This window comes from Mustela erminea, chromosome 10 (genome assembly GCF_009829155.1).
Source record: "Mustela erminea isolate mMusErm1 chromosome 10, mMusErm1.Pri, whole genome shotgun sequence".
NCBI lineage: Eukaryota > Metazoa > Chordata > Mammalia > Carnivora > Mustelidae > Mustela > Mustela erminea.
In genome coordinates, this window is record NC_045623.1 from 87,225,708 (window position 1) to 87,248,065 (window position 22,358).

Consider the following 22,358-nt stretch of genomic DNA (forward strand, 5'->3'; position numbering starts at 1 on the left):
GGCACCCCCAGGAGCTCTGGAAAACCAGGTTAGGGGACCTCAGCCATGGCTCTAGTCAAAGCCACAGGGATTTTCTGCCATTGGAGGCTCCGGGGGCAGGGCAGTAATGGCCTGGTCTCCCCTCCACCCTCTGGCCCCAGTTGGGGCAGCCCAGGACCTTCCCCAAGTGGAGCACCCCCTCCCACGCACCCCTCTAGCCCAGGCACTCAGGTCTGTGGTTCTCTGTCATCCCACTGAATACATAATTGACTCCCAGGCTGGGCGGAGATGACGGTTGTAATAAAACCCGTTCATTACGTCCCTCTACACAGAGCTGCTTAACAAACGGGCACGGCTGCTCTGTGGCCCTTTTGAACCAAATGCAAATGAAATGCATTCTGTGGTATCATTTAATTAGCATCGGAAGGTGGAGAGGGATGGGTGGGGGGTGATGTTATGGGATAGAGGCGGGGAAAGAGGAGAGGGTAAGGGAGAAGAAAGAAAGGCTGAGCAAGGAAAGCAGAAGGAGAAATGGGCTAGTTTTTTGTTTTTGACTCTCCACAGCCCCAGGAAAGTGGGGAGGGCAGGGTTGGGTGGCCTCCTTCTTCTGGGAGAGTGAGGATGCCAGGACCTTCTCTGTGCGTTGTGATGGGGGCTGGGCATCCCCCCTCCCCCACTCCCACCCCGATGGAGGGGGAAGGGCAGGGCTCACCCCCCCTCCCCCCACAGCCCGGGGGTCACAGTGGACTGCAGGAGGCAGGCATGGGCAACAATGCACTTACATTTGGGCATGGGAGGGCTTGTGTGTGTGTGCCCATCTGTGACTTGTCATATGTGTTTGTGCATGGGTGTGTGCACACTGGGATAGGAGAGTGTTTTCTAGGAGTACATGTGGTTGTGGATATGAGAACGTGTGTGAGAGCCTATGTGCGTATGTGGGAGGGTGTGTGGGCACATGTGCGTGCCTTTGCTTTGCATGAGCGTGTGAGGATAGGATATCTGAGTGCACGCGTGTGTAAGCATGTATGGTGAATGCATGGGTGCCTTTGAAGGAGCATGCGAGTGTTTGCGTGTGAGTGTGTGCAGTTGTGCGAGTGAGTGTGAATATGGATGATCATGTGGATTTCTCCGAGTGCTTATAAATGTACATCTGTGTGTGTGAGTGCGTGTCCACACCCCGCAGTGTGACAGCCAATGCACATAAAAGTGTGTGCACATGATAGTGTTTGTGTGTGTATATGTGTGTCTGAAGGCGTTGATGAGCATGTGTTAGGTTGTGTTTAGGGAAGCGTGCGTATGTGTATGAAGTCACGGTTACCCATGTGATTATGTTTCACAAGAAGGACAACAGCGGTTTGAAGAAAAGTCTGGACTGAGAAGTGACCCTGGATGGGAGCGTCAGCTTTGCTGCGTCCTGGCTCTGTGCCCTCAGGACTCTTGACCTCACTGGACCTCACTTTCCTCATCTCTAATGCTGAGATTAAGAAACACCTACCTTGGGGCCTCTGGGTGGCACAATTGGTTAAGCATCCGACTCCTGGATCCTGCTCAGGTCCCTAATCTCAGGTCCTGAGATAGAGCCCTGCATGGGCTCTGAGCTCAGCCAGGAGTCTGCTTCTCTCCTTCTCCTCTTCCTTTGCCCCTCCCTTCCACTAACACACACACACACTTTCTCACTAAAATAAATAAATAAAATCTTTAAAAAAAAAGCCACACCTAACTTACAGGGATCTTAGAAGAATTACATTCACTAGTATAGCTACAGCACTTAGCACATATGTAATAATGCTGCCGGTTAGCTATGAGAATAAAAAAGAGCTGAAAAGTATAGGGAAAGGATTGGTGAGTCCTGCCATACCAGGGGCAGGAAGTCTTCTCTGAAGAGGGGCCACATATGCTGAGATCAGGAATGAGTGCCTGGGAATTAGTACCCCCACACATACAACCCTCTGCTTCTGGTAAGATCAGTTCCGGTTTGCCTTTTGACACCACTTTCTGCCCACTCTCAGTCCACAGAAGTGGGCTGGCCCATGTTGGCTTCTGCCACTGTTAACCTCACTCCCTGGCTACAAGTGTTTCGGGAGTGAGCCGAAGACTTAATTCAGGCCAATGAGATGCCTATAGGAGGTTTTGTTAATACTGCCAGGAAACAGGGTTGGGTAGCTGGTAGGACAGAAGCCTGATATCATCAGTATCCATTTTCCAAAGAAAGGAGAGAGATTATGAATGATGCCAATACAAAGGAGATGGCAAGACCATGTTCTGCAATGATATCATTTGAGTCCCTGGATCCAGCCATGCCTGAAGTTATCCACTCCTAAATTTGTCAGGTGAATGAACCAACTAATTCCCCTTTTAATTAATTTTGTTTAAACTGGTTTCAGCTAGTTTGACTGATTGCTAGGACTCTGAGCGATACTGTGTATTCCTGGCAAAGAGCACGGCATGTGAGAACAGGGAGGGAGAAGGATTGTAGTCAAGTCAAGAAGCTCCAACAACAGCAGTATGGCCAAAGCGAGGTGTAAGGGTGGTGAAAGCCTGTGAATCAGGGTTCAGAGGGGCCAGAGTTGAGCTCACCTGGGCCAGTGCATGTCTGGAAGAGAATCATAAGAGTCAAAAGGCATGGTGTGCTCCATTCATTCATCTCGACCACTCTCTAGGGTCAGGGTCATCTCCCAGCCTGTCCCCAGTGTTGTCCTCACTTCTCACTTAACATAAGCCTTGCCTGGCTCTGTCTGTCCATAAGTCCTGAAGCCGAGACCCAGAATAGATAGGACTTACAGGGACCCTAAATGGCACCTGGCCTACTATTTATCACACTTTATTATATATTTGATTTTATTGTTTTATTTACTTTGCCAACTGATCTACATTCTCTTGGTACATTTTCGGTGCAAGTATGTTCTCTTGGTAAAACGATAAAATCTGATAATATGGAAAAAGTGAATTACTCTATTTTATGGAACGGGTATGGAGGCTGGTAGGTTCCATAGCTGACATGAAATGCTATAACGAGTGACTCAGACAATAGGGTCCTAGAAATCTCCTGGATCCTTTCCATCTTGTGTTTAAAAAAAAAAAAAAAAAGTTCCTGGGGATAAGAATACGAATGAGAACAGTAACAGGAGCTAACGTTTTAGCATAACCATGTGCCAGTTACTATGTTACACTTTTTACCTTCCTTATCAAAAGTGCTTGCTAGAAGGATTTCTCTTCTCTCTTTGTACTTGGACACATGGGAATGAACCTGAGCCAGCCTGCGGGCACGAGCGCCCCCGTGGAGGACAGTGGAGGTCCCCCCAGCAGAGAGTAGCTACCGCAGCTGTGAGAGGGAGGTCTGCCGACATCATCCCGCTGCCCTCTGCACCGCTAGCCGACCACAGCCCCATGAGCGTCAGCCCCGGAGGGAAGCCGAGCTCGCGAGACCCGATCCACGGCGCAGACAACCAATAGAATTGTGCAGTGGAGAAATGGTTATTTATCACCAAATCTGTGGTCTGCTGCACAGTGAGAGCTAATAGAGATAGCTCTGTGGTCAAGTCAAGAAGTTAAGTTGAGAAGCATGGCCAAAACACCGAGAGGATAACGAGCCCCTGTGTGACTGTGTAGGGATGTGTGTGTCTCTGCAGTCACCTCCCAGACCAAAGTGGAGCCCGTTTATAGTAGCCCAGAAGGTCTTGGCTCCCCTTCTAGTTAATGCCCCAGCCCTGAAAGATACCTGTTATTCTGGCTCTTACCCTATCGATGAATTCATGTTAATGGAATCATGGAGTGGTTTATTTATTTACTTATTTTTGGTCTGATTTCTCTTTTTTTGCTGACCATGTCTGTGATATTCATATGTGGTTTGTGGGCATGAGTAGTTTGTTCTTTTTTTTAAATGCCATTAAGTTCCATTTTTATTGATTGACCCCAATTCATCATTGTCTTATAGGATGGACATTCAAGTTGCTTTCTTTTTTGACTACTATAAATAAAATTTCTCTGGCTCTATGAATGTGTCTGCATTTGGAGACAGGATCTTTAAAGAGATAATTTAATTAAAATGAGGTCCTATGGGTGGGTCCCCCTCCAGTATGATGGGTGTCCTCATAAGAAGAGATGAGGTCAGAAACATAGGTGGAAGGAAAGCCATGTGAAGACAGCAGGAGAAGATGTCTCCTTCCAGGCCAAGGGGAGAGGCTGCAGAAGAAATCAATGCTGTTGGGTCTCCATCCCAGGGGTTTGCCTCCAGACTAAGAGGGGACACATTTCTGTTGCTGAAGCCTCCAGGCTGCGGTGGTATCTCATTAGGGGAGCCCTTGCAAAGTAGAGTAGCTTGTGATGGGCGGTAAATACCCACCACATGCTTGGGGCTAGGCTGAAGGTCTTACACAAATTGCTGGGGCCTTGCCCTGCCCATTGTATGGATGAGAATATTGAGGCCCCAAGAGGTTTACCCAGTGGCCAGGATTGCACAGTTGGTATCATTAAAGTTCTGCTTGGCTGACAGATTATAGCTCAGCACTCACTATACCACCCTTGCAAGGTTTGGTTTCAAGTTGGGCTCCTCATTATCCAGTGGGCTCCCTGCGTGCTGGGACTGCGCCCCCCAGTGTCCAGCACATGCCTTGTGCTGACTTGAATTCCTGAGGTCTCCACCCTCCCACCTCCTGCCACCTCTGGTGGTGATTCCAGGGCCCCAGGAGGGAGGGGGGATAGGGAGGGGGCCTGCCAGGGAGGCCACGTGCTTCTCTGCAGACAATTTGGGGAAGATGGTTTCCAGAAAGAGCAGCTGAAATTAACTCAAATGAACTGTAAAATTGTTTTTGGTTTAAAGGCTTTGCTTACTGAGGTATTAGGTAGCAGGAGCGGAGGGACAGAGGGGGAGGAGCTCAGCAGTCAGCAGGGCTGCAGCCCCCACTCCTTGGGTAACGGTCCCTGGCCAAGCCCCCTCCACATACCTGACCCTACCTGACCCTATGCAGGGCCTGGGGATCAGAGGCAGGTGGTACCCTCAGGTCACACCCCGCAGGTCACCCTGCTGCTCAGGGAGGGAGGACGGCACATGGAGAGGCCCGCACACAGCTGGGGCTTGGGATGAGCGTGAGTCCGGGGTAGGGAGAGATGGGGCCGGGGAGATGCAGAAGGCAGACCCACGGGGCCTTATTGTCCGTGTGAATTGTGGGGATTTTCATTCTAAGAGCAGGTGAGCTAAGGAAGGTGTTTGAGAGTGGGTCTGGCATGCTCACGTGAGCTGCGGACTGGGCGCTGGAGGGAGGTTGGGTGGGATACCAGGTGGCTGTGGGGGCAAGGGGTCATCGGGCCTCTATCAGCCCCTTCTCTGGGGTTCATAGTCTGAGAGGAAAGAAATCACTCTCCACCCAATTAATCTGATTAGACGTCTCCATGTCATAGAGATGTATGCAGCAGGGTGGGTGATTAGAGAGAATTACCTCCCTGCAAAGAGTGTAAATGTAATTTTTGTTCCCTAATCTAAAAACCAAATAAAGGAGAGTGGGCTTTCTGCCGTGTCTCCCACACCCCCAGCATCCCCCGCCCCGCCCCCACCAGCTGAGAACCCAAGAGTTCCCTGAGAAGGAGCACCAGCTCAGACAGAGGGCCAGACTCTGCCCGCACAGTGACGGTCAGGGACGACTCGCGACAGCAGTGTGCTCGCCTGACGCGCACGCGCACGCGGGCGCACGCGCGCGCACATACCATCTCACGGGGACGCTGCGTGCAACACATAGGAGCACCGGCTTAGTCCTGGCTCTGCCGCTAACTGGCTGCGGGGCCTTTGGCACCTTCCCTGGGCCGGTGTCCCGTCTACAGCGGCGAGAGCTGTAATGATCTGGGGGCTCCTCCCGGCTGGGGGAGCTTGGGGTTCGTTTTCCTCTCCGTCTCAGCCTCTCTCTTCTTCCAAAGCCAGGCTGACCGAGAGAGAACACGAGGTTTGGGGGGCAGCCGAGCAGAGTCCAGAAGGTGACGCCCGGTAGCAGGTGATCCACCCCCCTCCCACACCCCAACCAGTGTTCCGGTGGCACCACGTGTCCAGAACCTGGATGTAGGAGGACTTCGCTGTCCCCACGTGCAGCCTAGTGACCAGGGATCTGTCACTTGGGGCCTGGCCTCACCCACGCGTGGCCCAGAACCAGCAGCACCGTGTGTCCCTGAGTGCTTCTCTGAGAATTGGACTGGGAGGGAAGGCAGGAGCAAAGAGCAGCTGGAACCAGAGGCCAGAGGGGATAAATTTATACCCTGAGGCTCCTCGGGGTGAACTGGGCCCTGGGGACAGTCTGGGGGAAAGCTGGAGTCAGAGAGAGACCTGGAAGCCCAGGTGGGAGACAGCCTGGAGTCCAGGCTGGGAGTCGGCAGAGGTGATGAGCATGTCACTGAGGGTAACAGAGTCCCTCCCTTCCCTGAGGGGTGACCTAAGGGCCCCACATGCCACTAGGGGCCATGCCTGGCTGCTCCCTGTCCTGTCCTTGTTCTGCATAGCTGTGGCCACCCCAGCACCCCTCGTATGACCAGACAGCTCAGGCTAGAAGACCAATCCTGCCCCAGTGGGAGTTGGGGGGTTAGAGAGTTCTGGGGGCAGGTGATGGGGTGGGGGTGGATGCTGGCCTGGGTTCCCGTCCCAGCCTCCGACTCACTGTGGGACCTGAGCTGCTTCTCCTATCTCTGGGCTTCGGGTCCTCATTCTCCCGACAGGGTGAGGAGCCCGCCCAGACCCCACGTGGGGTGACTGGGCCCAGGGGCATCTGCAAGTGCTCAGTGAGTGTTTATTCTCATCCCCTCCGTGGCCCCCACAGTGCCTGGCTCCAAGCCAGCGCCCTGGAAATATCGATGAACCTGGCGAGATAATGAGACGAGCTGATGTTTGGGTCTGGGCCTCACAGCACAAAATCTAAAACTGGGTTGGACAATGAAACAACCAGAGGGCCAGCTGGGTCTCCACCCAGCTGGGGTTTATGAGGGGGTTATCTATGAGACATCAGGGAAGACTTCCTGGAGGAGGGAGGCCTTGGGCTGTGTAGGATGGGCTAGAGGAGGGGAAGGCAGGTGAGGAGGGGAGACTGCTTGTGCAAAAGCAGGGAGGGGGGAGGTGAGGTGTCAAGGTGAGACCTCTCTCTCTTGTTTTGTGAGACTGGCCCTAGGCAGTGTGTGTGTGTGTGTGTGTGTGTGTGTGTGTGGTGGGGGGAGTTCCAGCATAGTGATGGGCTCCTAGGGATACTGGGTCACAGGGACCCCCTCCCCTCTGTCAGCCCACGCAGGTCACCTGCTCTTCTCTGTCCCCAGGGCTGGCCTCTCCGCTTATTTCATGCACCGCTTCAGTGCAGGGACCTAGGGGATACGGACACGTCGGTCCTCTTAGGGAAGACCACCAGGCTCTACTTGCCATGAAACAGAGACCCTAGAACCTTGGAGCCAGGAGCCCCATCCAGCCCCTCCATCCTGTATGAACCGAGCACAGACAGGTTCAGGGAGTGGCCCAAAGTCACCCAGCTCCCAGGGTGGGTCCCCCAGTGCTTAGCTGTCTGACCAGCCTGGGGGAAGATCCTCCGTCTGCAAACACCCGACTAGAGAGCCTCAAGGATTCCTCTTCTGCGTTTGTCCTCCCTCTGCCCTTATGGCCGCCCACTTACTTCCAGGTTGAGAAGAGCCAGGAAATGAGACCTCTGGGCTCCTGAGAATGAGTGAGGGATTCGTGATCTGTGGTTCCATTGGGCCAAAGCCTGGGTCTGTGCAGGAAGGAGAGGGTTAAGCCCTGAGCAGCTCTTCTTGGTTGGTGTCTAACTTGCAGATTCTAAAGGCCATCAGGAGCCCCACGGAGCAAACGTTTTCTCTCTTAATGACACTGCAGCAGATTAAGGAGGGGCCTGTCTCCCAGAGAGCATTAAAGAGACTCCATCCATTACCCAGAATGGTCTGGCCTGGCAGCTGGAATAACTTTCCCAGAGACCTGCCCAGGGGAGGGAGGGATTCTTTCAAACCTTTGGCCAGGATTCCAAGGGGTGAGGGGTGGAGGCCCGGAAATGGACACAGGCTGGGGTTTAGCTCAACAGGAGAAAGACCTCCCGGCCCCATCATTCACCTCTGTAAGTTATATTGTTCCTAAAGTTAGCTCATGTGAGTCCCCATTCCATTTGGATTCACAGCAGCACAGTCTTCTGGGAACCCAGCAAAGATAACTACATGTGGAGACGAATCCAAAATCCTCCCCACTCAAAGTAGGCTTGTGGTTCAAAGGCAGGTGGTACCCAGAATATGCAGTTGGCCTGTGATTAAGAGAGTGGGTTCAGTTCTGCTTCTGTGACCTTGACAAATGACTTTCCTAACAGGGACCCAGAATATCACTGCTTGAGCACCTACTGTGTGTCCTGCTTAGACCAGACACTTTCCATCAGCACTCTCATTTCATCCTGCCTTCTGAGGCTGGTGTCTCTGTCCTTATTTTATGCACAAGAGGGCTGAGGCTCAGGACACCAGATGGATCAAACTTAACCAACAGCAGCGCTGGGATTTGAACCCAGGTGTGTCTGCTTACATTCCTTTTACTGTACTATATGTACTCTCTGAGCTTCAGTATCTTCTTCTGTAATATGGGAGTGACAATACACAGCCTGTGTATTGTCACAGGATAGTTGAATAAGACTCACAGGGTAGTTGAATAAGACCAGTGAAGTGGGGGACTGGAAATGGGCCATGTACATGGGAAAGGTGTTGGACACACACTTGTGTGTGCATATGCATGCACAAGCGTGCATGCGCGCGCACACACACACACACACACAGGACTGTCCACCCAGGAGACATCAATCATCTAAGGATGAGAAGTTACACAAGGGGATTTTCTATAATGAGCTTTCATTCTTTAAATACCAAGCTCTGATTAATTTAGCATTGAAAAGTGCCTGATACCCGAGTTGTGAGTCTATAACTTTCAAAGTAGATATAAAAAGATATTAAAATGCCCATGGTTTTGGGGTGCCTGGATGGCTCAGTCAGTTAAGAGTCTGACTCTTGATTTTGGCTAAGATCATGATCTCAGGGTCCTGGGATTGAGCCCCGTGTCTTGTTCCAGGCTCAGAGTGGAGTCTGCTTCTCCCTCTCCCTTTGCTCCTTCCCCTGCTCACACATTCTCTCTCTCAAACAAATAAATAAATCTTTTTTTAAAATTAAAAAGCCCAGAGTTTTGAACCAATGATTCTGCCATCAGGAAACATAATCAGGGCTGAGCATAGGCTCACAAGGATATTTGCTACAGAGTGATCGACAATAACCAAAGTTTGGAAACATTGTCCAATAAGGGAGTGATTTTATGAAATAGTGTATGACCTTATAATGGAATATTATGCAGCCAACAAAGGTCACGGCTGTGTGGCCCATTTTGTGTTGCAGGGCTTCATTACTCAGAACCCACACTTGCAAGTATCACTCACAGGGCGTCTCTCTAGTAAGAGGATGGGTGATTATAATATTTTCTGCTTACTTTTCTGCATGAAATCAATCTATTTTTAAAATAAATGAATCAAATATAGCTCACATTCTCCTGTTTCTAGAATGGGGACCGTACAGCATAATTTAAGCTTTGCTCTGTGCCTTCGGTCATCTCTGCCACCCTCCCTGTTCCAGCCCCAGGCACACACCACCCCCCACCCCACCCCAGACCCTTTACCCCCCACTCAGGGCCCTGTCTGTTCTCTCCTGCAGTTCTTGCATCTGCTTTCCAGTCTCCTGGCTGCCAGATGTTTCTTCTTGCTGGTGTTAGTGTCTCTGCTCCTGGCGGTCCCTCCACCCCTCCTAGCGTCCTGTCTCTGTCCCACCCTGGGTGGGAAACCAGGTCACCAGGCTGGGATAGAAGTCCCAGGTCTCTAAGTGAGGACACAAAAGGAGCAGCTTTTCAAATATAAAAACCATGTGCTTTGAGACGTAGCCCATGTAACTTGCATGCTGGTAATTCTGGGCTCTTTGAATTTTCCTGTTGCATTGCAGGTAGCTAAAGCTGCCAGCTGCTCGCCTGTGGATCAGGAGGCGTGGCTGAGAATAAACAGGCACGGAGCACATCCTTGAGTATTTCCTTACCCAATCAACTAATATTTATTTGGAAGCCCACTCCACGCCAGGAACCAGTCTAGATCTTGGAGATGCAGTAGTAGAAGAAACAGACCAAGGACCGTAATTGAGTAAATGGATGAAATAACTGGACGTTTTGGATAGCGATCATGACTATAAAGAATTAGAACTGTGATGACTGATGTAGCAGAGAAGGAGCAGTGCAGGTTGGGGACAGTCTGGCTCCAGAAAGCCAGTCCCGATGCACGGGCAGTATCAGCCTGCTCTGTGGCAGGCTCCATGCTGGGGCACCCACCCACGCAGGCGGATGGTGTGGACAATGCTGGGTGCTCCAACAGTCCAGCCACCCCTGCAGAAAGAGAACTTCGGATTCGCAGGTGTTTTCCAGAAGACTCAGAGCCGATTTCACTCTGATTGGTACAGATTGGGTCACATGACCTACCCTTAGCCAATCACTGGCCTGAGGCGGCAGAATTCCTATTGCTCACATCTGTGCAAGGGCCCACTGCTAACGCTAGGGGTGGGGCAACCTCGGTCCGGGTCATTTGAATTAAGGGGGATGTGGCTCTCCAGTAGAACAGTGGTGAGCTGGGAAAGAAGAGGTAGGGGCGCACCAGAGCACTCAGGAATACAGCTCTTCCAAGCCCCCCTGTCTTTCTAGTCATCGCATATTGCCTGTTTTATTCTGTCATTCCATTGGCATAAAGACATTTCTCTCATTTATAAGAGAAATAAACCTCTCTTGACCCCGCCCACTTTTCTACTCATTCCAGTTGTACATCTCTCCTCCTCTCTTGACCTTGATTGGGCTTGTGTCCGCACCTTAAAAAGCTCATGTCAAGGGAGCTGATGTCCTCCTCCTCACCAGATCTGGTGGCAAGCCTCAGTCCTCACCTCGCACCCACCTGAGTGCTCTTGCCTCCTTGCCACTGCCTTTCAGTTTTTCTCCTGCCTCGCTGGCTTCTGTTCTGCCTCTCCTGCTGATTCTCCCTCTTTCTGTCTTTAAATGTTGGGAGGGGGGTGATGGTTGGTCTCAGACAGACCCACTAATCTCTTAGCAGTCTGAACCTCTGCTAATCATCTGTTTCTGCTCTCAGCCTGACACTTCAGGTCCAGTCACTCTCTCACCCCAGGGTCTTTGCATTTGCTCTTCCATCTGACTTAGACACTCTTTCCCCAAAATATCCGTGTGGTTCACTCTTTTCAGTCTATGTTTACAGTGTTGCCTTTCCTGACCTCCTCACTATTTAAAGCTATGACCTCTTTATTTCTTACACCTCTACCTTCCCTTCCCTGCTTTTTACCCTCAACTGTTCTGATCACCAGCTTGCCTACTATGTATTTGATCTATTGCTTTGGTGTCTGTCTGTCCACTGAATATAAGAGCAGAGATAACCTCTTTCTGTTCACTGCTGACTTCTAGCACTTAGGAGGGAACTCAGAACATAATAGGTTCTCAGTGGTATTAGTTGAATGAATGCACAAGTACCCAAAGTGGTTATATTCCCTTTCAAGGAGCTAGAAATACAAAACTGAGGAGGAGGAGGACTGCAAGCAGGCCTCTTTCCAAGATGGATGGCCTGGGGAGAGGACAGGCCAGCTGTAGAGACCAGAAACCCATAAGACCCAGCCATTGCTGGCAGGCAGGCAGGGGAGAGGTGGGAGCAGCACCAAGGCTTGGTGTGCAAGTAGTGGTATCTGGGTAGCCCTATTGAAGGGGAAGGGTTTGCTGAACACATTATCATGTGCCATGTTCCTTAGCCTTCACCATAAACTACAAGGCGGGAATTATTAGTCTTTCTACCATTAAAAAAATGGAGGCTTAGAGAGAGAAAGCAACAGAATGATCAGACAACCTCTTGGCTTACACATACCACCACACTGCTTTATTTTTTACCTTGTCTTGATCCAAATAGGTTTAAGGTGACTATCAAAATAATGAATTAAACTTGTGAATGTTGACATTGGAAGAGTAGTTTGTATTGGATGACTTATAAACTCTAGACAAAATGTTTTTAGAAATGCAAAGATTATTGTTTGAAGGATATGGAAAGCAACGAACACTTGGCAGAAACTGGAAGGGTTATGACCCTTAATAGAAGGGAACCATGCTTGGGGACATCCACAGTTAGATTTTATTCTTGCTGATGGCATATCACTGTCCATGAAAGAAATATTCTTAATGATTTATGGAAGTAGGAGACACAGCTGGGGGCTGCTATTTGGCTGGAAATTGAGGAGAAAAATCTCAGAAAGGATGGGCCACAGAGGAAAATTTCCCAGTTCTGTGTGTAAACACCCTTCACATCCTTGAACTTGCATGTGCAGGCAAGACTTCCAAGAACCCAAAGGGAAAAATGATAGCTGAAGAGATGGAATTGCTGAGACAAGATGTGAGAATCTTCCCAGTGCAAGGAAAACACAACTTGGAGTCTGACTTCTGCAGTGAATTACAGTATTCTAATAACTCCCCAGAAGGGCTATGCATTAGGAATAAAGACTATGTCTCATGATAGAAGGAGTCATCCTTAGATCAGCAACAAATGAAACAAGGATAAATGACTAAACATGTGAAAAAAGAGGAAAATGGAACCCAAAGTCAAGAGAAAAATCAGCTAGTGAAAAAGATCCACAGATGACTCAGATGTTGGAATTAGCAGTAACTATAATGAATATGCTAGCCTATGCAGATGACTAGCTGAAAAAAATGGCCAAAGCTTGAAAAATTTGAAAAATAAAATGAAGTGATATTGGATTATCACCCAAAGTGTAAGATAATATCCATGAGTCCCTACTGATATAAATAAATGCCTGGATAAAATAATAAATTGTGGAGAAGAGGCAAATCTCTTGGGAAGAAGAATTCCAAGTAATTTATGTAGATATTCTCCAACCTCAAGGAGGTAGAGCATAACTCACCACTCCTTAAGTGTGGGCTGCTCATAGTGAGGTCTCTCCAAAGAGCACAGTATAGAAAGAATGGGGAATGAATAACATAACAGTGGAGAAACCTGATAAACACTATGTCAGCCAGGTGATGAAGGTCAACATCAGTAGTTATAGGTAATGTTGATAGTTGCGCTCTTCATATGATATGAGCAACATTTACTTTATGAACTTCCTTCTGCAAACCCATACCAGCCAATCCCCAAGCTAATCATCAGAAAAACATTAAGCAAATTCCAGTAGAAGACTGGATGCAACAATACACTTGACCAGTACTCTTCAGAATTGTCCAAGTCATCAAAACTGAAGAAAGCTTGGGAAACTGTCATAGCCAAGAGGAGCCCAAGGGGACATGACAGCTAAATGTCATGTGGTATTCTGGATAGGGTCTTGGAACAGAAAAGGAACATAAGGCAAAAGGAAGGAACTCTGAATAAACTATGGGCTTTAGTTTGTAATTAGGTGTAACTCTTAGTTCATTAATAATAACAAATGTACCAGACTAGTGGAAGATGTTAATAATAGGGGAAGCTGTGTGTATGAAAAAATATTGAAGACAAACAGAGCCCCAGTGACCTTTCAGAGGAAAGAAAGCAAATATTGGGACTGAACAGCAAATATTTGAGTAAACATTAGAAAAAAAATTTCTGAAGTTGGTAAAAGACAGTGATCATTTAGATCAGGAAGTTCAGTAAATCCCAAGTAGGATACTAACAAAGATAATCATGTCTAGACACAGCATAGTCAAACTGCTACAATCCAAAGATTAAGAAAAGATTGTAAAGGCAGTCAGAGGAGAGGAGATACATATTAATATAGGAGAACAAGAATGATAATGAAACCTGATTTTATATCAGATAAATGAAAGCCCCAGGACAATGTAATATCTTTCAAGTTTTGGGAAAAATCTTTTAACCTAGAATATTTATTATCCAGCAAAAAGAAAAAAAAATTAATTAAGGTGAATTATATAAATGAAAGATGATAATATTGTTGCCAGCAAATCCACACTATAAAATATTTTAAATTAAGTTCTTCATTTTAAAGGGAAGTATGAAATTTCAGGTCTACAGGAAATAAGAAGTACTGGGAATGGTAAATATAAAAAATATTTTCTCTTCAATTCTGTAACAGCTAGTTAATGGTGTAGAGAACAAATAATGAATATGTATTGTGGAGTTTACAAAATAGGCAGAAGTAAAATATATGACAATAACTCTCAATGAATGAGAGTGAGTGTAAACAGAATTGCATGTCTATAAGGTTTTTGTATAAGTTAAACAGTATAGTATTAATTTAAGTTAGACTAAGATAAATTTGGGATGCATACTGACCACTGAATAGACATGTGCAAGCAGACCTCAATGACCCCAAGGGGAAAACAACATATTGTAACCAGCTAAAATACAGAGAATAGCACAAAGAAGTATAATTAGAACATCAATAAAAGAATTAAATGGGAATATTAAAAAATTCCCAGTTAACCCAAAAGATGATAGGAAAGGAGAAACAAAGGAACCAACAACAAATGGGCCAATAGAAAACAAATGGAAAGATAATAAAGTCAACACAGACACAGTATTTGAAATAAAAGTCAGAGATTTTCAGATTATTAAAAAGAGCAAGACTCAAAGAGATGATGATTACAAAATATATACTTGAAGTATAAAGATACAGACAGGGTGACAGCAAAAATGGAAAAAGATACACTAAGTCTAAGAAAGCTGGTGTGGCTATAATGTCACAAAGAAAGTAGACTTCAAGACAATGAGCATATAAGACACAGAGAAAAACATATTCAAAGGGTCCATTTATCAAGAAGACATGTGCCATGAATGGACTTGTGCCCCCGCCCCTCAATACATTGAAACTCTAACTCCCAATGTGACTATACTAGAGTTAGGGCTTATGGGGAAGCAGGTGAGGTTAAATGAGGTCATAAATGTGGGGCCCTGATTCAATAAGATTACCAACATTATGAAAAGAGACACCAAAGATCTCACGTCTTTCCTTCATGTAAGGGCATGGTAAGATGGAGGCTGTCTGCAGGCAAGGAAGGGCCCTTTCACCAGGGACCAAATTGGCCAACACCTTGATCTTCGACTTCACAGCCCAAAGAATTGTTCACACATAAGTTTTTGTGGTTTAAACCACCCACTTTATGATATTTTGTTATGTCGATTTGAGGTGACTAAGATATCATGAGAAAAATTACAGAAAACATAAATTACCAATATCAGGAATGGTAGAGAAGACATCACTATAGATAGTATAGCTATTAAAATGGTAATAAGGGAATATTACGAACTTAATGCCAATAAATTCAACAACTTAGACAAACAAAATGTTTTGAAGTATACAACTTGCGAAAACTTACAGAAGAAATAAAAATTCTGAATAGCCCTATATCTAATATTTAAATTGAATTCGTAATTAAAAATCTTCTCCACAAAAAAGCCACAGGCCCAAATGGTGAATTTAATCCAACATTTATGAAATAAATACTATTAATCTTCCACAAATTCTTTCAGATAATAGAAGAGGAGGGGACAGTTCATAATTTCACAATTTATTTTGAAGTCAGCATAACACTGACATTAAACCCTGATGAGGACAATAAAAAGAAGAAAGCTCAAGATAGATGCAAAGCCACTAAAAAATATTAACACAAAAATTCTGGGATATATATATATAGAGAGAGAGAGAGAAAGAGAGAGAGGTTAATACATCATGACCAAGTAGAAATCATTTTAAGAATGTAGGTATAGTTCAACATTTGAAAATCAATCCCAGTTATCTACCATATTAACATAATAAAAGAGAAAAGCCATATGATCATCTGGACAAATGCCAAGAAAGTATCTAAAGAAATCAGCATCTGTTAGTACCAAAAACTCAGCAAACTGAAACTGAAGGATTTTTTTTTTAATCTTATAAGGGACCCCTATGCAAGACCTGCAGCTAGTATCAGATATAGCAGTAAAAAACTGAAAGTATTCCACCATCAGGAACAAGTCAAGATGTACATTATCATCACTCCTATTCAAAGTTGTACTGTAAGTTCTAGTTTGTTCAATAAGGCAAAAAGAAATGAAAGGCTTGGAATTTGGAAAGGTTAATCAGATTAATCAAATAATCTGATCATTCACAGATAACACAAACTTTTGATAGAAAATCCTAAGGAATTTATAAAACACTTCTAGTGAGTTTAACAAATCACAGGATTCCATTACAAGCAAAATGAGAAACTGGAGAGGAATTTAACAAGTTGCTGATGTGAGTCAAAGTATAAAAATCTATTGCTTTTTGTATGCCAGCGTTTGGCAAACTTTATGAGCCAAATCTGGATGGTCACCTGTTTTTAACAGTCCTTAAGCTAAGAATGCTTCTTATAATTTTTAAGTAATTGAAAACAAATGGTTTTCACACAAAAATATTGTGACATGTAAAATTATACAAAAAATCAAATTTCAGCATCCATAAATAAACTTTTGTTGGAACACGGCCAAAGCCCATTTGTTTACACATTCTTGATGGCTACTTCCACGGTACAGTGGCAGAGTTCAGTAGTTGTGATAGATAGAGTACAGTCTGCAAAGCCTAGGGTACTTTCTGGCTCTTTTAGGACAGGTTGCTGAATCCTGCTCTATACTAAAAACACACATTTAAATAAAATAAAATAATAAATGAACACATTTAAATAAAAATATTTTAAAAATATTAAAATGCAATATAATTTTAATAGCATCAAAACATAATATTTAAATTTTTTTATATGCAAGACCTTATACTGAAAATTATATATTATTTCAAAGGAAAATTAAGGAAGACTTAGAAAGACATATCATGATCATGGGTTAGAAGACTGAGATGTCAGTTCTCCCAAAGCTGATCCTTAGGTTTAACACACACACACAGACACACACACACACACACACACACACACACAGACACACACACAAACACAGAGGGTTTTTTTTTTTTTTTTGGTAGAAATCAATGAACTATTTCTAAAATTATATACAAATCCAATAAAACTGGTTTTAAGACTATGAAGCTATAATAATCAAGATAAAGCAAGAACAGACAGATGGATCAATGAAATATAACAGAGAGACCCAAGATAAGCCATCCATGTAAGTGTTGTCCAAGACTGAGAGATATTTTAGTGTGAGAAAGGACTGTCTTTTCAACAGATGGTGCTGTAACACCTGTATCCCTATGGGAAAATGATGGTTACCTCATGCCCTATATAGAAATGAATTTGAGATAAAACAAATATAAACATGAAAAATAAAAAAAATAAAATAAGAGAAAAATCTTAGGAAAATATTTCTGTGATCTTGGATGTAGACCAATTTTTTTTTTTTTTTTAAGAGAAAGAGTGAAAGCATGAGCCTGGGGTGGGGGATTGGGGTGGGGTGCTGCAGAGGAAGTGGGAGGGAGAATCTCAAATCGGCTCCACGCCCAGTGCAGAGGCCAATGTGGTTCTTGATCTCACAAATCTGAGATCATCACCTGAGCTAAAATCTAGACTCCAGTGCTTAACCAACTGAGCCATCCAGGTGCCCCTAGACCAAGACACATATGTGAAAGCACTATCTATCTATAATAGCCATTAAAAAAATTACTAATTGGAGTTCAGGATAAGAAACTTTTCTTCAAAAAATATCATTCAGAATAAGAAAATGCAAGCTGCATATAGGGAAAAATAATCACAATAGTTATACCCAACAAAAGGACTTATACTCAGCATACAGAAAGAACTCCTACAAATCAATTATGAAAAGAAAAAGTAAAAAAACAGTCAATCAAAGACTGAAGCATACACTTCGTTAGAAGTGATACAAATGGTCAAAGTACACCTGAAAAAAATGCTCAGCATTATGAGTTGCCAGGGATCTGCATTATCAGTAAAATCAAACAGACTGAGAATAGCAAGTATTGCTGAGGAGTGTGGAATGAATGAAAACTGTATAAATTTTTGGAATGAATGGAAACTATACATTTTTGGAGGGATGCAGAATAATATAGTCACTTTGGAAAACAGCTTGTCAGTTTGCTATCATGTAAAATATACACCTACTCTATGACTTAGAAATTCCACTTCTAAGTACCAGAATATAATGAAAACTTTGGTCTATAAATAGACTATATAAGTATTTTGATAGCAACTTTGTTCATCAGAGCCCCAAAGTGGATTTAACTCAGTTGTCCACTGACAGATTAATGGATAAACAAACTGTGGTGTAATGGACAAAGACTGAGCAATAAGCAAGAATAAATTGCTAATAAATACACACATAAATTAATCTCAGAAACATTTTGTTGACCAAAGACCCAGGATACACAGCAGGGGATTCCATGCATTTGAAATTTGAGGTCATGCAAAATTGATCTACATGGTAGAAATTGGCTGGGGGCATTGACTATAACTGAGCCCAGAGATATTATAGGGGTAATGGAAATGGGGTGGGTTTGGTTTTACACACACACACACACACACACACACACACACAAGAAAAAACCTCCATTCACTTGCCGATCAGTCTTGCTCATGCTGACCTCTCCCTCTTCCTCACCCTGTTCTCACCCGTCACTGTCCTGCCCTTCCATCCTGAGTACCAATCTAGCACTCCATTCGCTCCATGGAGCTGCTGTCTAGATTTGGGTTCCTCCCAAAGTGCAGGTGGCTTATGTGGATGCTGGTCCCTTCTGGGATCAGCAGTGAGGAGAGGCCAGGAGTCAAGAGGGATAAAAGCCCTGAAGACTGAATCAGGGAGCAGGTCCCATCGTGGGCTCAGTCTTACTTAGGACCCTCTGAGGAGGTGTGTGGGATGTGACTCAGACTTGTCCCTCAGAGGGAAGCTGGGTGTTTATCTATGGATCCAACCCTGTTGAGGGATGCCTCTGGGGTATAGATCCCCGGCACTTCCAGTCTGCCCTGTCCATGGCTGGTCTGGGCCCCAGGGCACTGGAAACACAGCTTGAATGGGGAGCAGTCAGGGCTTTGGGAACCACCTGCCACATGTGCAGGTGAACTCAGAGCTGGCCAAGGGGACTTGGGGCTGTGTCCAGAGCTGTTGTCATAGCTGTCATCTCTCACTTGGGCGACTACATCAGCCCCATTCCCTCACTTCCCTGCTATCCTGCATGCTCCTCCCTTCCATGCCCCCACACCCCGCCTTCAACCCAGAGCAGTTACAAGGGCTTCCCAGCAGGTAACTGAGAACTGCTCCTCTTGGCTTTGAGGAGAGGAACTAAAATCCTTATCCCTGCCTCAGGGATCAGACCTGGTATGACTTATGCCTCAAGCCCATTGACACAACAGCCACACGGGAGACTTTTGGGTCCACAGGTACCCCAGGATTTGGACCATAGTGTATCCAGTGAACCAGACAGCCCCTGCCCCCATCCCTTCCTCTCCCAGCCCCCTGGGACACCTGGCTAGGGCATTGGTGCAATGCCAGACCTCCTAGACACCGAGGGTCCTCCCCCTGGGAATAACACTTTCCTAAGAAAGGCCCCAGAATGCACCCCCACCAATCTGCTCTGGCATCATGGGCTTCTGCTGAGACCAGCCAGACCCTCACTCTACCACAGCTAGAAAAGCAACCCCAACTTCATGCTAAATACATAATTTTCTGCAAATTAAACTTAATGGGACTAGAGTAATTATGTTGACTTTTTAAAGTACTTAGAGATAAATACCTGATTAGTTATTTCAGAATATAAACTTCTCCATTGTTTTTCAGAAGAGACAGGGAAGAGGGGCCTGAGGCAGGAGTTAGGCGGAAGTGAGCGGGAGGCATCTGGTACCCACTTGAGGATGCTCACGTGTGGAGGAGCCCAGATCAGTTTTCCAGGAGGTCAGTTTCACAATCGAAAGCCTGCAAAATCTCCGTACACTTGGACCTGGTGAGACCAGAAATCTGCCATAAGGATGTAACCAGAGATGGAGAAAAAGTCCTGTTTGGGTTCAGTCATCCAACATCACATAGATGGGGGTTGTCTAACTGCCCAAGGGTGGTGGAGTAGCTCCATCAGTAATGAGACAGCTCACACATTGCACTGTTTTGTGGCCATTAAACATGAGACCTTCAAATGTAACGCACGAAGGGAAAGTGCTTACAAATTAAAAGCACGGCAAAAAAGCAGTATGTAAAACTGGACATCAAGTAAATTTCTAATTTGCTAATACGAGCACAGGAAAAATAAAACCCAGAAGGATGGATACAAAAATACCAACAGATGTTATCTCTGCATGGGGGATTAGAAGGGATTTTTATTTTTTTTTCATGGTTAAAAATTTTCTGCAATAAGCACCTATTGCTAAAATATGACTTTTAATTTATTTTAAAATGGAGGAGGTATGAAAGGATCTCTACACCTCCCCCTCCTTTCCCACAAGGAGAATTCCTGGATTCAGCTCTGGGGCCAGAGCTCCGATCTTGGCATCTCTAGGTCCTTACTTAAATCTTCTAATTGCTGGGTGAGATCCAGGGAGCAGGTTGTCACTCAGAACCATCTCCTCTTCATTGGTAGCAAGAATAACAGTGCTGTGGGACGCCTGGGTGGCTCAGTTGGTTGGACGACTGCCTTCGGCTCAGGTCATGATCCTGGAGTCCCGGGATCGAGTCCCGCATCGGACTCCCAGCTCCATGGGGAGTCTGCTTCTCTCTCTGACCTTGTCCTCGTTCATGCTCTCTCTCACTGTCTGTCTCTCAAGTAAATAAATAAAATCTTTAAAAAAAAAATCTCATAAAAAAAAAAAAAAAAAAGAATAACAGTGCTGTTGGGGTGAATGGGTGCCCTGCTTAAAAGTTAGGTTTACTAAGGGTGCCCAGGTGGTATAGTTGGTTAAGTGTCTGACTCTTGGTTTTGGCCTGGGTTGTGATCTCATTGTTGTGAGATTGAGCCCCACAACAGGCTCCACGATCAGCACAGAGGTACACAGGTACCTCAAGTGGGAACCAGAGGCCTCCCGCTCACTTCCGCCTAACTCCTGCCTCAGCCCCGTCTCCCCTGTCTCTCCTGAAAAACAAGGGAGAATTTTATATTCTGAAATATCTAATCAGGGATTTATCTCTAAGTACTTTAAAAAGTCAACATAATTACTTGAGATTTGCTCTCTCCCTCTCCCCTCAGCCCCTCCCGCTCATGCTTTTTCTAAAACGATAAATAAATAAATCTTTTAAAGAGGTTATAGTCACTAGTCCCCACTCTCTTCTTTTCAGACAAGATGGCCAGTGCAATAGAATTGTTAAGTGTGAAGTATGGCTTCCAGAAAAGCCTTCTGATGGGAGCTTAGGCAGCACCAGGAACCCTCTTTGCTCCTTTGTCCGCTGCCTTGCTTTTCCTTCCTGTCTGGAATGCTACGGTAATTTCTGGAGATCTAACAGCCCCAATAGGACCAATAAGTGACCTCTAGAATGAGGTCATGCAGTGTGGAAGGTAAAGCAAAACCAAAGGAGACTGGGACATTGACAAAATATGTGGAGCATAATGTAAAGGGAACTTCTATGTCCAAAATTCTCTTAAATGAGGGAAAAAAATAATTGCCCATTTGTTTGAGCCATTATTTTGCAGATCCCGGTTTCTACCAACTGAATGCAATTCCTAAAAGATACACCGGGGGGCAGTCAAAGATGGCAGAGAGAAAGCAAAACTGGCTAACCCACAGAAATCTCAAGGAAATTGCTAAGGATATAGCTACTTCTATTAGAGTAAAAGTGGATCTGGGCTAAGATGAACGGAAGCAAAGAAGCCTCTAAATAAGTAATCTATGTAATCTGTATTATAAAGTGATACTTAGTGGGCTCAAGCTAGCCTAGGTTACGGGATTATGCACCTGGAAATGCTGAATCAGACTGCGGGGGCAAGAAGGGGTTTTATTGTCAGGACAATGGGGCTGAGAGGGCTGGTGGTGATTACCTGCAAGAACATAGGGTCAGTCAATCAAGTATGGTGACGTAGAGAGTTAAACTGGAAATCAGGAGACATGGACTTTGCTTGTAACTTTAAGAAAGTCATTTTCCCTTTCTGGATTGTGTCTCATCTCTTTATGAGAGGGGTGGTTGCACCAGAGAATCTAAGGGTTTTTATGACTCCAAGGATCTCAGACCATAACCTGAGCTGGATGACCATTGTATGTGGGAGAGTGGGAAATGTCTACAGAGGTGAACATCTTTGCCCCTCTCCTAACCCCCACATTCAACCCCCTCACTGATTCCCAGAGCTACCCAGAATGTGGAAGGCAAAGTTTTGAGCATACATTAGGACAGGGCGCGCCGGTCCCGAAGCTGAGCCTGGGGGTGCTTCTACTGCTCCTTCTGGGCTAACAGATTCCCAGGGAGGAAGTCAATAAAAGGAGT

At 45.5% G+C, this 22,358-nt stretch overlaps 1 long non-coding RNA gene across 1 annotated transcript; it reads left to right on the forward strand.

Moving 5' to 3' along the window:
• The first annotated feature begins 6,111 nt into the window (after positions 1–6,111).
• On the forward strand, positions 6,112–11,997 carry LOC116567854. Its single transcript, XR_004276387.1, has 3 exons — positions 6,112–6,298; positions 8,304–8,495; positions 9,958–11,997. It is a non-coding gene; the product is annotated as an uncharacterized LOC116567854 (long non-coding RNA).
• Positions 11,998–22,358: the final 10,361 nt, after the last annotated feature.